General features: G+C 38.1%; 1 long non-coding RNA gene across 2 annotated transcripts in view; it reads left to right on the top strand.

Moving 5' to 3' along the window:
* LOC137155449 (uncharacterized) overlaps positions 1 to 15,631 on the top strand; it is a 50,410-nt gene extending 34,779 nt beyond the window's left edge. For both annotated transcript variants that reach the window (XR_010920466.1, XR_010920467.1), the window contains 2 exons: positions 1,020 to 1,119; positions 13,808 to 15,631. This is a non-coding gene — a long non-coding RNA (uncharacterized lncRNA). The remainder of the gene's footprint in view (positions 1 to 1,019; positions 1,120 to 13,807) is intronic.
* The last annotated feature ends 236 nt before the right edge of the window (positions 15,632 to 15,867 follow it).

Here is a 15,867-nt window from a genome sequence, read left to right on the forward strand (position 1 = left end):
CTCGACCTACTCTGACATTTTATTTGTACAGAGATGGGTAGGTTGGCAGTCTGGCCAGTCTTCTTGTTTAGGAAATTGAACATTTAAATATCCTTTCAGGGATCACATATGTATTTTCCAGGCTTCTTTTCATAGTTCCAAAATCTTTAACTCAGAATATTTACCTCCTCCATCAGTTTCTTCTTAGTAAATATTTACGTTATGGTAGGTGCCCAAAGGCTCCAACTGAGCCCCATGCTGGGCTTTCTGCACACACAGAAAAGAGACAATTCTTGCCCATAACAGGTTGAAATCTAAAGGCACAAATAGACAAAGGGTAATGGATGTGAATACAATGTACAAGCACGGTGTGAAGGATTAGTACAATTCTGTAGTTACATATATTGTAGGGTTGGGTTTCATTTTAAATAATTGGGGTTAGGGAAGGGAGTAAGAAAAGGAAAAAAGGGAAAGAGGAAAAGTCACAGCTTGTCCCCATCTAGCCATGACCAAAAGACCGGGTTTTGTGGGCACCATGGCAAAGGTGAGTCTTAAGGAAGGATTTGAAAGTCGATAAGGTAGTGGATGTTTGGACTGCTCAGTGAGTTTTTCGTATGCATAAGAGACAACAATATTGGAGTATGAATGACCAAGAGACCTACATTTCAGATGGAAAAGCTAAGAAAATAGGTGAGTTGGCTTATGTCTTTACAAGTTTTATTATTGTCATGAATTCTTGAACCCTTTTGGTCTATATATGGTCTTGCACTGAAACGTATTTTTATACCCCTATATCTTTTAGAACTGTATTAGGTATACATTGGGAAAAGTTACCAGCTTGTGCATGAGCACCCAGTTTGTGCAGCCGCTACGGTCTATTTTAAATAGATGTCAGAGGCAGTGCCTTTTGAGTTTGGCCTCATAACTCCCCTTTTGGGGCAACTTCCCACCGTCCTAAACTTTCTCCTTGATCATTTCAGTCACTCTCCGAATATGAGCATGACAAGAAATTAAAGCTTTGAATGGATTTTTACTTTCAGAAAACATTGGCTCTGTCTCAGCTTTTTAAGGAGACCTGGCCTAGAGGCTTTCAGTTTGAGTGGAAAGGAAGTTTTGCCTCATTAAGGACTCAATAAAAAGGTAAGAACTACATGACTTGGCCTAGCATTAACAGGATTTCCTCCCCTGACATCTGAACATTTGCTTAGGAACTATTCAGCAGGATTCTCTTTCTAGCACTGACTATGAAGTTTTCCAGTTGTTGTTACTTAAAGACATGTATCATGGTTAACTTGACAAATAACTCAAGCTATTGCTGTCTGTTCTGGAATCTTTATTCATTTACTTTGGACAAGCTGTTGCACAGAGCAAGGGAGAAATAATCTTTTTGGCTACAAATGGGAAGTAAATCTGAGCTCTTAATTTAAACAAGTGTTGAAAAATGTATCTTATATACCTGTATTTTCAGGCCAAGAGTAGTCTTGGATCTTGCTTTTGTCATATATATGGTAAAACTATGTCCCCACTGAAATCAATGGGATTTTGTCCACAGACTTCTATGGGACTAGGATTTCACTCACAGTGTATACTACTTTAGAGAAGGAGGTCCAAAATCATACTGCTAGTGGCAAGCAGATCTCAGATTTAGAAGCAATTGGCTCGCCATAAAACAGCGCACTTCCCTAACACTTAACTTCACCAATCACCAACACAGTCAAGAATTAGCTAGAAATCTAGACCATTTATGCTGAACTTGTTGCTACCCTGTTACCTTGGAAATCAGCTGTTTGCGTAATTTGGCTACTTGCAAATAAAACTTAGGTCCAAATGCTGTTTTATCAAGTGCAATCTCTCCAGTTAAGCGAATTCTTGGAAAATGCACAATATTTCATCTATTTATCAGTTTCTTTTGAAACAGCTGTAAGTATCTGCAGTAAAAAGGAAGATGCAAAATGTCATTGGAATGTATTGAAAACATACTTATATGACATATAACCCATTATTGCAATGGGGAGGACAAGCTGCAAAACGTCAGAGGCAAGATTCAGCTTGATTTTTGTTGGCTTCTAGCAATCTTGCCCCAGATGCCATGCCACAATGATACATAATTCACCAAGAGGACATTGCAGCAGTGCAAAGTAGCTGCGACTTCCCCATATGTTAGGGGCTGTTAGGTAGCCAACACGTGTATGAAGGAGGCCCAACCAGTATGGCTGGCAGATCTTCTGTTTCAGAGCAGTTGTGGCTCCCATCATTCATGCTTTGGACAAAAACTTATCAGGTTACCCTCAAGGGGAGCAGAACAATGCTTCTCTCAGCTCCAGGGAGCAGAGGAAATATGGCTACTCTTGCCACCTCTTTTAGGGTGCACCTGAAGCTTCTTACCACCAGCCCAAGTGAGGTGATCTCTGCTTGGCAGTTTGGAAGAGGAGGCAGGGCCAAGGACATGCCCAGCCCCCTTTCTTCACCCCTATTGGAAGGTTAACAGTACTGTGTGCTGACCATTCAGTCCTTGCTCTCAGGGGAGTACAAGGACTACAATTGTATTTAGCTGCTCTGATGAGACACAAAGAGGAAAGAGTTCATTGCATCCTTTCCCAATCACCTTTCGCCTTCACCCCTTGTGCTTTTGTGCAGTGGCTGCTTATGATTTGGCCCTAAAATAGCATTTCTTTTATCACAATATGCAACTTTTTGTGTGATGATATTTTCCTATTCCCTTTAATGTTAACTCACGTTAAGCAAGTTTGACTGTGCTAAGACAAATTGCTAAGGGCCAGATTCTGCCCTTGGTTACTCACACACAATCCATTGTTTTCAGTGCAACTTCAGTGAGCAGTGCAATAAGTTATTTGCTTGAGTACAAGTGTGGGCAAAATTTATCCTCAAGGTTTAGGGCCTGATTCTGCTTCTATTGAACTCAGTAGGTCTGGTTTTCTAATGCCTTGCACATTCTGTAGCTCTTATACCAGTGTAAAGTGGTACCAAATCATTTTACACTGTTTAGCATTCACTTTACAATGACAATACAAGGTACTGTACTGGGGAAGAGGAGGATCAGGCCCTATGGGAGTTTTGCCATTGAGTTAATTGGAAACAGTTTTGGTCCTGTGGTTTGAACCACAATATTTAAAAACATTCTGAGTTTCTATAGTCATTTTTTGCTGCATTAAAGTAATGATAGGCATTTCATTTGGAATCAACTAGCATTCACATTTCCAAGATAAATACCTTTAAATAGATTATCATCAAAATATAGTAGGCAAGGTGGTCATTACTTAGGTTACCAATAGTAGATGGATTATTTTGAAATTCCATTAATTTTAATCTGTGTTAGACCCAGTCCCTGAGGCAAAAATATTTCAATAGATAATGAAAACAGACATATTTGAAGGAAGAATTAAACCAATTATTCATCAATTGCAGGATTTGGTCTTAAATGCCACTTTGCTGCACTGAGCTCTACAGTATGGCAAATGAAATGTTTAGAGATGTGATGTTTAGAAGGGTCACCATGTGAAGATCAAGATTTTCCACAGTGTATATAGTGCAAAATAGAGAGAGGTCTATGAGAAAAATGATTACTGAACAGTGGGTGAAAGAAGACAGTCACTCAGGAGACAGCACCAACCACACAGTCACATTGTCAGACAAGTTCTGGGAAGAAAAGTGCATAACAGTATGCGCACCATGGAGCATGGTAAAGAACAAAAGCAACCTGGTACGCCATGCAGTACACTTGTATCTACATCAAAGGAAAGAAAACGAGACATAGGAACACAGGAAAGGTAGTTGTAGCGAAAGTCTATTTGTTTTGTCTATAACACCTGATCCCTGTATAACCTTCATCTATACCTACCCTGATTCTGTGAGAATATAGCTAGTTCTTTCTGGACAGCTTGGAGCTATGCGGGAATGCTCCTTCTTTCTGAGTATTATGCTTGAATAAACATGTCCCTATTTTAATACCTAACCCTAGATCTCGAGTGTATTTGTTTCCCTGTTAACACAACAACAGTGATGGGTAAGATACTACTGCCAGCCCCAAGTATTCACAGATCATGAGGTAAGCCCACCCCAAATCATGAGATTAGTTTAAAATCATGGAATTAAAAAATAGGTTCCTTTTATTTGTTCTCTGGGTGCTGAGCCAAGTGCACGTTTTCAAACTTTTCTCTGCAGTCATGAAGTTTAGAAATGTACTTTTGTAAAAATGAAACTGGAAGGGAGTGGTCTCATGAAATCAAGGGACAAGGCATAAGAAAAATTCCAAATATTACAAGACTCATGATAAAATCATGACAGCTGGTAACACTGGAATAATGGTAACGTTGCCACCATCGTTGTTTGCAAACAATTATCTCAGCTGTTTTCTATTTGGATTGAAGGATTAAAGAATTAATCTGCCTAAATAGAAAAGAAAACAGATTGCTGGGTTGTTGACCTTAATTTTTGTAAGAGTTTATAGAATTACATGTTTGAAAAAGAGGGAAAGGAATTGTAGGATTCCTGGGTTCTAACAAGGACATGACATGTCAAAAAGGTAAGTTCAAAATTTATGTTGTGCTGAATGCACTTCTGCAAAGTTCTGTTTTGGTTTTATTTTATATTAACATTGGCACCTTTAAGAAGATAAGCTCAAGTTATGGTCCTACAACTGATTTGCTAAGTATTTGTTACTAATAAATGCCATATTAAAATAGTTGTGCCAGACCCACATAAATATACAGAAAAAAAGTCATTTTTGGCTCACTGAACACAGTAATCTAACACACGAGCTAATAAAAGTTACAAACTTTATTCTAGGCTACCTGATTTAGGATCAAGATATTTTTGACACCCCAACACAAAATTACAGCAAAGCAATTTCCAAGTTTAAGGTCTCTTAGTGTATGCATAATCTCACCTTAACTTGCCTATGAGGTGACACATGCCACCAGTTGCTGCTATAACTGAGATTTTGTAGAGAAGTTGATGGTGGCTGCGTTTCTCCACCAGCTCAGACAGTGGGATTTCTGGGGGAGGAGAAAAGCCTGAGATCCTGCAGTTATTGTTTGGTAAAACAGTTAAATTTCAGGGAGAAAGCCTTATGTTTCTATAGAAAGGAATAGGTAAGAACATTCCTAGTGATGATAAATCTTGAATGCTACAAAGTTGTACTGAGCTCCACACAGATGAATACCTGTGTGGCGTTCTATTGCCTTCAGGGTTGGCCCCTGCAGGTACAGGAGACAGCCCATGTACAGCTTATTGAGGAACTGGGGCCAAAAAGAGTAGTCACCAGTAGGCATACGTTTTGCAAGAGACTATTCAAGGAGACCTTTACCTCTTCCACTGATGGCCAGTAGAGTAAATCTAAAGTCACTAAGAGTCATTAAAATTAGAAAAGTAATACAGTCCCTAGTTCTGAGAGTGAGTATAGCTCATTACATGCATGGTATTTGCATACAAAAACCACTATAGTATAGCTATACTAATGCAAAATTTAATTGGTAAGTACCAATCTATAAACATCTACTGGGATAACAAATATTTGATAATAGGCTCTTCAATCTAGCAGAGAAAGATATAACACAATTCAATGGCTGGAATTTGAAAATAGACAAATTCAAACTAGAAATAAGGTGCACATTTTTAACAGTGAGGGTAATTACCCACTGGAATAATTTACCAAAGGTCATGGTGGAGTCTCCATCACTGGCAATTTTAAAATGATTAGATGCTTTTTGAAAAAAAATATGCTCTAGGAATTATTTTGGGGAATAATGGCCTGTGTTCTACAGGAGGTCAGACTAGATGATCACAATGGTCCCTTCTAACCTCAGAATCTATGAATCAGGTCATAAGGGGGTCATGCGATTGAGCACCATAATGCCAGTCAGAATTCTTGCTTTGGGGATGTATTATCTAAAGTCTGCAGCTTAGGAGTCAGCTGATGAGTTCTGCCATTCACTTGTCGTGTAACCTTCGGCAGTCTCCCTGCAGTTCAGTATAATACTTGCTTTCTCAGGAGGAAAGTTTAATTAATTAATATTTGTAAAGTGCTTTGAGATCCATGGGTGGAAGCTGCTATATAGAGGCAAAATATTATTTGTACTAAGTGTAGCCTGTCAGTCAAATTAGTTGGACTTTCAATAAGGAAGATTTAAAAATAAAGTCCTTCCATATCACTGTGACTCTGAAAGATTGCTCAAACAGCATTCAGACTGTACACAAAACAACTCACCCTTGGCTTTTAATATCATTATGGCTATTCTGTATCCTGCTATATCCCCCTTTTAGTGTGCATGCTCTTTGGGACATGGATTATCTTTTACTATATGTTTGTACAGCACCTGGTACAATGAGGGTCCAAATTGGTTGAGGGCCCAAAGCATTACCTCAATGTAACTGTTTAATAACTATTTAATAACAATAATAATATTAATTAATATTAGTCAGTAAAAGTTCATTTTGAAAGTGCCTCTTATGGTGGGCCAGTTTCTGGTCTTCATTACACTGGTTTAAGTACATTAAGTCACTGGAGTTACTGAAGATTTACACCAGCGTATCTGAGAGCAGCAGTTGGCCCAACATAGTCTAGGGAATAGTACTCACAACCTTCTGCTCCAAAACTATGACCCCTACCACTTGAGTTAAAGGAAATTTTTCATTAAGCCATATTAACACAGGCCTTGAATTTATGGCTAATAGAGTCCATGCAAAACTGATGAGTTTCTAACCATAACTTTCAAATGTACTTCATTCTGAGGGAACTCATTCATTTTAGTCCCATGGTTACTTACATTACATGCAAACTTGATGTCCTCTCATCTTGTTGAAAAGTATTTGCATGGGAAATTAAGAATTACGAAACTGAGGTTACAGAAAGAGTAATTTGCCACAGAGGAACAAATCCCACAGGATTTTAAGTTTCCTTCATGAATAATTTTTTTATGTCACACAATCGGGTTTTGGAAGGGGGAGAAGTATGTTTCTAATTTGAACCATAAATTCATCCCCAGCAGTCAGCAATCCTGAGTGAAGTTGATCAGATAAAAGAAGATGAATTTTGCCTAGTTTCATGTTTCATTATGAAAAGATTTGCACAACTTTACTTATATCCACTTTGCAGACCAGTCTCTAAAGGGTAAGATAGTCACTAACAGTTGAGCAGATCCGGTTCCATCCATTAAAGAACTACACACAAAACACCTACCTACCTTTATTTAGGTTTAGGTTCTGAATTATTTTTATGTACAGTCTTTCCCTTTCCTAACATCTGGTACATTGGCTTCTTCCAAGCTGATGGTTGGCAGATTCACACCTGTAGTTGGCAGGCTGGTATGTCTGAGCAGCATACCTTGCCTGAGCTGTCAGCTGGTTTCTCTGACCTATTATACTAGCAACTTGCTTTGGTAAACTATTACATTTCATTAATTCTGTCAAGATCAAAAATTTGCCATTTTCACTTGCACATGCAGGTTTTCTCAGTGAAAATTGCCAAAAAGCTTTTCTGAAACAAATCAGAAATAGTCACACACTCACGACAAGTGATAATTCTCATTTTTGCAACCTATTTAGCATTTCTCTGGTACTGTGGTCATATTTTGGACTCAAAAACAACTTTCTCGTTCATGAAAAATGGACAAAAAGAAAGATTAAGGACCAGTGATTGAGGTTTTCAAAAATGTCTTGGAGATTTAGAGTTGTTGTAGCCATGTTGGTCTCAGAATATTAGAAAGACAAGGTGGGTGAGGCAATATCTTTTATTGTACCAACTTCTGTTGGAGAGAGACAAACTTTCGAGCTTACACAGAGCTCTTCTTCAGGTCTGGGCAATGTACTCAGAATGTCACAGCTAAATACAAGTTGGAACAGATTGTTTACTACTTATGCTAAACAACCTATTCTACCTTCTATTGAGCTGTGACACTGAGTACATTTTCCGGACCTGAAGAAGAGCTCTGTGTAAGCTCGAAAGTTTGTCTCTCTCCAACAGAAGTTGGTCCAATATTACCTCACCCACTTTTGTTTTTCTAGATTTAGACAGATTTTCATTAAATGAATCAAATCCATTAAAAGTAATGGAAAATTAAACTGTTTAGAAAATCTCAACCACAGCGTTTGTCTTTCTGCAACACCAGCAAACTAGGATTGTTCATTAGTAATTGGAGATTAGTTAGAGCAACAAAATCCAGATATGGATTTCAAACTCACTAATATTAGAAGATGATTGGATCAGCCCATTGGTGAAATCTATCAATTGTGTGTCTCATTTGGATTCTGAAGGCACCCTCACAAAGCTCAAAGGTGATAAAGAAACAGGGTTTTGACTCTGGCCCATCCCTTCTAGTATTGTCCTAATGGTCTACAAAACTAGGGAAGGACAGAAAGAAAATGTTGGGATCCATTTAATAAATGTGTAAGATACAAAATGGTGGACACAATCTAAGAACAGACAAAGAGAATGATGATCATTAGCCCTTATTTAAACATATTTTTTTTAAATTACTGGTAGCTTCTCACAGAGATTTAGTTTGTTCTTGAGACAATCTGTGGGTGCAGGATCAGGTGCTCTGTGAAATTTCCAATGCCTATCCTCTATCTTCTCAGGCACTGTGTTGGAGAAGAACCTTAGCTTGAGACTCCACCCTTTATTAGGCTACATGGGATGTCCTAGCTTCACTTCTTTTAGAATCCCAGTGAGTCAGAGCCACCAAACACCTTCTCATTGTAGTTTCCAGTTGTGAACTGAAATATGATGCATTGAATGTGCTGGCTTATTTCAGAGCAACTGCACTCATATTCCCCCTCCGTGGTATACCAATGGCACCCACTTTAGGCCTCTGGCTCCAAGCCATCATCTCTCTTGGGCAGAGATCTGTCTCTCACTTCCTTCTCATGGGGGAATTTAAAGCTGCACAACTTTCTGCCTTACACTGTAATATCCCCAGAAAGTCTGTCAGCCTAAAAAGTCCAACACCTGTGCTTTACTTTCTCTACAAAAGCTTTGACGCTCATAGGTTATAAGTTACCACACAGCTCTTTTGAAGCAAGCACATCCATTTTTATGTTAAAAGCTTTACACAGAAAAACATTAAAACCATAAGAGAAGCCATACACATTCTAAAACATTTACAATTCCAATTTAGGGTTCTGGTAGGTTTAGTCCTTCAAAATCCACAACTGGGTTTTCCCTCTGATTACAAATTCATCCAGTTTAGATTGAGAACCAGAATGAAAGCTGGGCAGATCAGCCCTTTCTTCATACAGCTCAGGTCTTTGATCTTGAACTTCTGTAATAGATAATCAGCAGACAATGGCCCTCTTCTCACTGTGTACCTTCAAAAGTCTGGGATTTTGCATAACCGGAGATGTGAAATTTGTATTACCCGCTCCCCAGGGATTCCCCAGGAAATCCACTTAAAACATATTGTCCCAAAAAGTGAACGTTTATGTAGCACAATTCAATATAGTCTTTTAAACTTCTTTATGCTTCCCAGGTCTCACATCAGTCCCATCTCCCCACTAGGGAAGTTACATATAATCCCAGCCACTTTAATACATAAACTTAAGAGTTTGTCCAAGGATACTGAAGAAAATTGCAATATCTGTTATATGAGCATCCAGAGATATCCATATGGTATCTACATGGCAATTTCCTGTGGTTTTGCAGGACCCACCGAGAACCATTTATATCATAGGTATTATAAAATAGTGTATTCATTATTATTAATTATAATCAAATTTGACTAACTAGTCTATTCTACTCCTTTTTTTCTTTCAGGAATATGGAAATTGTCATTCTGAATAAGTGCATTGTTCAGTTACCAACTAGCTATAAGTGAATCATTCATTACCACTCTGTAAACCTGGCATCCCAGAAACTGATCTGAGCCCGGTTTTGCTTTAAAGGTGATCTCTGGGAATTGTTTGTTGAATAGCTCCACAGTCTATTGTGCATCATTTTTATTCATGAAAAGGAAGGTATCACATATGTAGCATCTACACAGTTGGCTGAGTAATAAGTTTGTTTAAAAATATTATGTTCCAAATTTTAGTCATAAAGATTTCATCAGCTACCAAAAGAAATAAGAGATATAGTTGCAGCTCCAATAAACTGTTTATATAGTGCCCATTGTACACAATCTAGATGGTGGTGATATAGTGTATAGCGCAGGGGTGGCCAAATCGTGGCTCTTGAGCCACATGCAGCTCTTTTCCAGTTAAAGTGCAGCTTGTGGAGTCCCTTATGCCCCACCCCCCATGTTCCGCCTACTAGACTGGAGTGCAAAGCTCGGAGCTTCTGCCTTGAGGCAAGGTGGTCAGGCTAGAGGACTCTGCCCAGCGGGGAGGAGAATCTCGGGAGATCAGTAAGTTTGGCCACCCCTGGTATAGAGTATACCTCTTCCAAAATTTCCACTACACCTCTGAACTTTTAGAAGATCTACATTCAGTCAGTGAGGACAATGTAAACATAGAAAGTGATTCTTTTAAAAAATAAAAATAAAAAAATGTTGAATAGATCTTAAATTCAAGGATTGTCAAGTTTGGTCCAGAAAAAAAAAACAAAAAAACATTTAACAACAAGTCTACCACAAGCCATGTCTAGTGGCCTCTAATGTTTGCATTAACAATTTTGGTTTGTTGCTATCAGCTAAAGCAAAAACAGCTTCTAATCTCAAATGTACAATATGCATCTCAAAAAAGTCTGTTACTGAAGTTGAGTAGTAGAATAGACTGCTAAGGTCAAGAGACAAGACTATGCACTATCACAGCATATATTTTCAAATAGCTATGTAGTAGTGAGAATGATATGCACCAGAATATTTGGCATTAAATGGTCCCCTTGCTGGAAATTCAGTAAAGTAGTCAAAGATTGACTGGGCAAAGACACTGAATTGCACTGTAGGTTGTGAGTACAATGCTGCAGCAATTTGTCAAAGTTTGCAATACCCACCATTCATTAACCATGTTGTACTTATTCTGTGCCAAATTGAAGTTCTGTGTGAATAAGACTAGCAAGATTTGGATGTTCATGAATAAATACTGGACTTCAGCATCTAACATTCCTATACATCTAGCAACCCTCTTTTCAAGAGAATCCAATTAAGTTTGTCCTTACATTTGTTTTTAAAATTCTCCTTTTATACCCCTTATTTAAAGAAAAACATTTATTCAAAACCCTCTCATTTGATTTTACTTTATGGCTCAAGTTTCCTTGACCATTGCTCTTGTCATGTAGATGAGATTTGATTTGAGAGGGGGAAAAATTAATAGGTAAGACAGACTGCTGCCGCAAGCTTGTAGAGCATAAATTTTAGCTTTATAGAAAGTCTGTGGTTGCAATCAGCAGCCTAAGGAGTTCTGCTATGATCATCAGGAGATGATGTCTATCAATCAGTCTTTAAACACTCCCTGTTAGGAATTCTTGCTGAGGATGTAACTGAAACGACAATTCCCACTAGGCTATTCTTATTCTATTTTGTAGCCAAAGTAGAAATAAGGGAAGTTCTCTAGCATTCCAATCCATTAAGTGGCATGGATCAAAAGGATTAGTACTGCAGCCCTAAAAGGTATTTTTAGAGCTATCACTGAAACTATACCATTTTTGCATAGCATCATTCAGTCACATAGTGTTGATTTTAAAATGTATGTTCAGATGTCATCCATAAAAATGGAAAGACAATTTGTTTCTAAGTGGTTTAGCTTCAGAATCAATGGGACTCTGTATTTACAATGAATGTATGCAAAATTAATTATATTACTCTCCTGTTCAGATTTTCCAGACAATGAGCATTATTTTTATTATTCTCTGAATGGAGTGACACAATAAATTACCCTGACTTATATTCCATCAGAACCTATGATGTTCCAGCCGTGGCTGCTGCCCTTTCTCACTATGCAATGTCATATACTCCCTTGTCTAGCAATGAAATAATGCAGCACTCAAGAGTTCCCAAACACCAGCAACAGAGGTCTATTCCCATCATGCGTCTTGTTCTCACCCTGGGAACTTCTCCATTCCAGACTCACTGTACAGTTGCCTTTATGGATGGCTTCCATTCTAGTGCCTTATCTATCGTGTCCCATGATATCTCATTCCTCATATTAGATATGCTCTTTGGAGACAAGCACCAAAACAATAAATCATGGGGTTAGGTTATTTTTAGGCCACATTTCCAAATCCAAGTTGCAAGTATTTTTGAAGAACCTGCACAAGGAACTTATTGTGTGCATACACAAATAAATGACACAATTCAATGGTTTAATACTATCTGCCAAGTTAAACTACTGCAGAGCAGCTGTGTACATTTAAAACGATTCCTGGCACTACTGAAGAATCCATAAATCAGCAGTAACATACTTTCTTCCAATTAAGAGAGTTAAGGGAAAAAAAATCCAGAAATGAATGTGTCTTAGACATGAATGACATCTCTATACATTTATAAATGTGACTAAAATAAAAAATAAGTAACTCTGACTCTCTTTGTAATAATACAATTATGGTTCTGAAAATATGTTCATTTTTGCCAGCATTCCAAATATTTCCAAAAGTTTTGTTACCAGCAGACTTTTAAGCCTGCCACTGAGGTTCTTCTAAACATATTGAAAAAATTGAACACTCCCATCAACCAAAATATAAAATACTCTTTCGATGGTTTGAAATATTGCTGCCCAAATAATTTCTATCTAGTCCCTCTCTCCTGCCATTGTGGTGAAAGTGTCCTGTGAATGACAGTCACAGTCCTTTTGAAGTTATCTTGAAAGTAACCATGACATCAGATATTGCTTTAAAGAATCACATTACATGTTTCCAGCATCTAACCCACTTTCTGCTACCTTCTCAAATCTACACCAAGATCTGTTGGATAGTTGTCATTTTTCCCACCTCAAGTTCATGACCTCTCTTTTGAGATGCTAACTATAATAAGAACATAGTATGTTACATGTGCATAGCAGAGATACTGATGTACACACCGACAAATTAAGAAAGGGCCCAGATCAGCAAACTTTATGCATGTGGGTAATTCCATTGATGTCTACAGTAGTTTTCCTTTAACAACTTTACACTCTGAGTTTCATCAGGCACCACTCTCTCTGTAGTTATTCTAGTGGTCGCCTGCCATTTTTTGCTATTTCTGATGCCTCTTCCTGTTCACTTCATATGCAACATAAGCTACAGAGTGAGGTTTATTTTTTCTACTCACATATTTATTCAGTCATTCATTCATGTTGCTCCACATGTTCAACCTGATATTAGTTTGTCTGCTAATTGCAATTTCCAGCTTTTTGACACAATGCTACAATATTTTCTATCTTCCTGACAATATTTTCTGCCTTTTAACATTCTTTTGTTTTAGATTTTCCATGAGTTCCTTAAATCTGCAATAAAATAACAGTACTTTGCATGTTCAAAGAGCTTTAAAATCATTAACAAATTAAACTTCAGAACACCCTTGATGCAGGCGTACCACTATACTGTGTCTACACACCCTACAACTGTAACTAAATCTGTGGATTATTTCATTTATCTGACAATTCCTGAGAGTGCCCTTGAGCAGGTGGGTGAAGTCTATGATATATATAATGCATATTTGCTCATGTTCCCTTTTTTGGTTTGCACTAATGAGTGTGTTGAAAGGGTCCAGCCAATATGAGGATCCATTCATATGCTGTGAGGGCCAGGGTTTAGGAAATAAGGCGCTTGATATCATTATTGTCATTCATTTGTACAGTAATTGTTATTTTCATTTCATTGCACTATTGTTGATTTATTGTCTTCTTGTGCGCTTTGTTTTGCAGCTGAACTGATAATTTTCTTGTCGCTTGTGTTTCCCTCTAGAATCCTGTAATGGTTCTCATCTGCTCTAGACGAAAGATTTCTTCCTCTTCTTTGATTGTACTTTAAAATAATGCACTCAGGGCACATCTGAGTATGATGCTAAAGTGTCTCTACTGTGGATGAATCTGTTGTTTCTTGTTAGCTTGGCCAAAGGCCACATTGGAATCACAATCCTAATGCCTAGGGGTGTCCACTTGCTTTAAGCTTATAGGAAACAGGATGTTCACAAAAGATTTCCAATTGTTTCATAAGGACAAATGTGGAATGGATAGGAGATTTGGGATAATTAGGAGAAAAGTATGAGAGAATGTTGCAATATTTTGACATAATGAGTTAAGGACACTGTACAGCTGTAACTTTTTATTAGTGTATGAAAGTTGCAGCACGGTGTAATATTAATTTAATTAAAAATAGCAAGAGGTTGATTATAATACAGAATTGCAACATATTCTTTAAAAATGACAAATTACTAGGTTTTTCTACATATTTTTTCCTATCTTAGTCCTCTATGTCCATTGTTCTTAGTGAAAATACAATTCAGACATGGACAAGTTGTGTCCTAATAATTCAAGAAACTAAGCTAGAAAGTCTTTCTACTTTATAGCACAGCATTTCTTTAAAAAGCACAAGGAGGGGTAACACTTGACAGCACCTTACAGGGTTTCTTTTGCTGCTTTACAATAAAGATTTACTTCCTGCTTTGTTACAGTGACATTCACTTTACCTATATAAAATGCTGGTACTCAAGCTTTATGTGAGTAAACTATACAGGAAGCTGGGCAGATGAAGTCACACCATTAGTTCAGGGTAAGGTAACAGGGCAACTATGGGCTGAAATAATGCCTGGAGTGTCTCTGTGCCTCTTGTACAGTGTATTGGGATTACTCAACTCAAATAAAAATCCCAAGATCTTTCCCCCAGCAATTTAATGCGGAAGACAAAGGACTTGTCTTCACTTGACTTTATGGAGTGCCTAGTCTTTAACTCGACTTGGTAATTCATGTGAAAGCTACAAACAGCCTTAGCTGCACTAGGATTTTACTCTGAGTTAGTTAACTTTAGTTCGTTAACTTTATGTGCCAGTGAGGAGAAGGCCATTCAGACTAGAAATAAAGCATACATTTGAGGTTAATTATCTACTGGAACAACCACCACATAGGGATGTGGTATTTTACCCATTGCTTGAAACCTTTTAGAAAGGCATCTGATCTTGATTTAAAGATGCTGTAAGTCAACAAGAAGTTATAGGCTAGATGCAGGAATTACTGGATGACATTTTATGTCCTGTTGTGGAGAATGTGAGAAATTTATGTATAATTTTTATGAAAAATGTTTGTGATTTTCCCCACTCATTTTTTTGTTATCCACTGGGTGTGAAGTAGTTAATTTCTTTTTTGGGATCAGCGAGGAGGAGGAGGTTGCAGTAAGAGATGGGTGTTGGTCATATTGGGTTGCTATGATTAATTAACCCGAACTGTCACTAAATTACTGGAATTGCCATGGAAATACAACAGAAGACCAACAACTAGATGTTAAAATTTAACTGGCAGCCAAGGGAAGGAGAACCTGTGGGAACCACCCTGACTGCAACATGAAGCAAAGAACTGAGGTGTCAGGATGGGTTAATAAGAACTCAGCTGACCAGTGCAGTGAGAGCAAGATTGGATCAAGGACTGATGGGCAAAGCAGGGAGATTTGGCTACAACAAAGTCTACCTCCAGACCAGGACAAAGAGGGGCCTGCTTAACTGAAAAAAAGCAGCAGCTAGCAAGTTACATATGTAGGTTTTGTTTTAACATTCTAACTAATAAACGCTGGCTTGTTTTGAAATGCCTGGCCCATGTCACTGCAAAACATCTGCTGGCTGTATGGCTCCCAGGAGGGTTATGTCTCCTGCAGGGAGTTCAAGATCTTTTGGACTCAGCTGAAGAAGTCACAGAGCTGCTGAAGCCAGAGACCCAGTCTCAGAGTAATGGAGTGATGGGACTTCCCCTTTCAGAAAGCAGAGATGCGTAAGGCCTAGAGCTAAAGGGGTGTACTCCCAGAGAAACGGTGCAAAG

Source organism: Emydura macquarii, unplaced genomic scaffold (assembly GCF_026122565.2).
Source record: "Emydura macquarii macquarii isolate MOO-44397 ecotype Brisbane River unplaced genomic scaffold, CSIRO-AGI_Emac_v2 contig_1363, whole genome shotgun sequence".
Classification (NCBI taxonomy): Eukaryota; Metazoa; Chordata; order Testudines; family Chelidae; genus Emydura; species Emydura macquarii.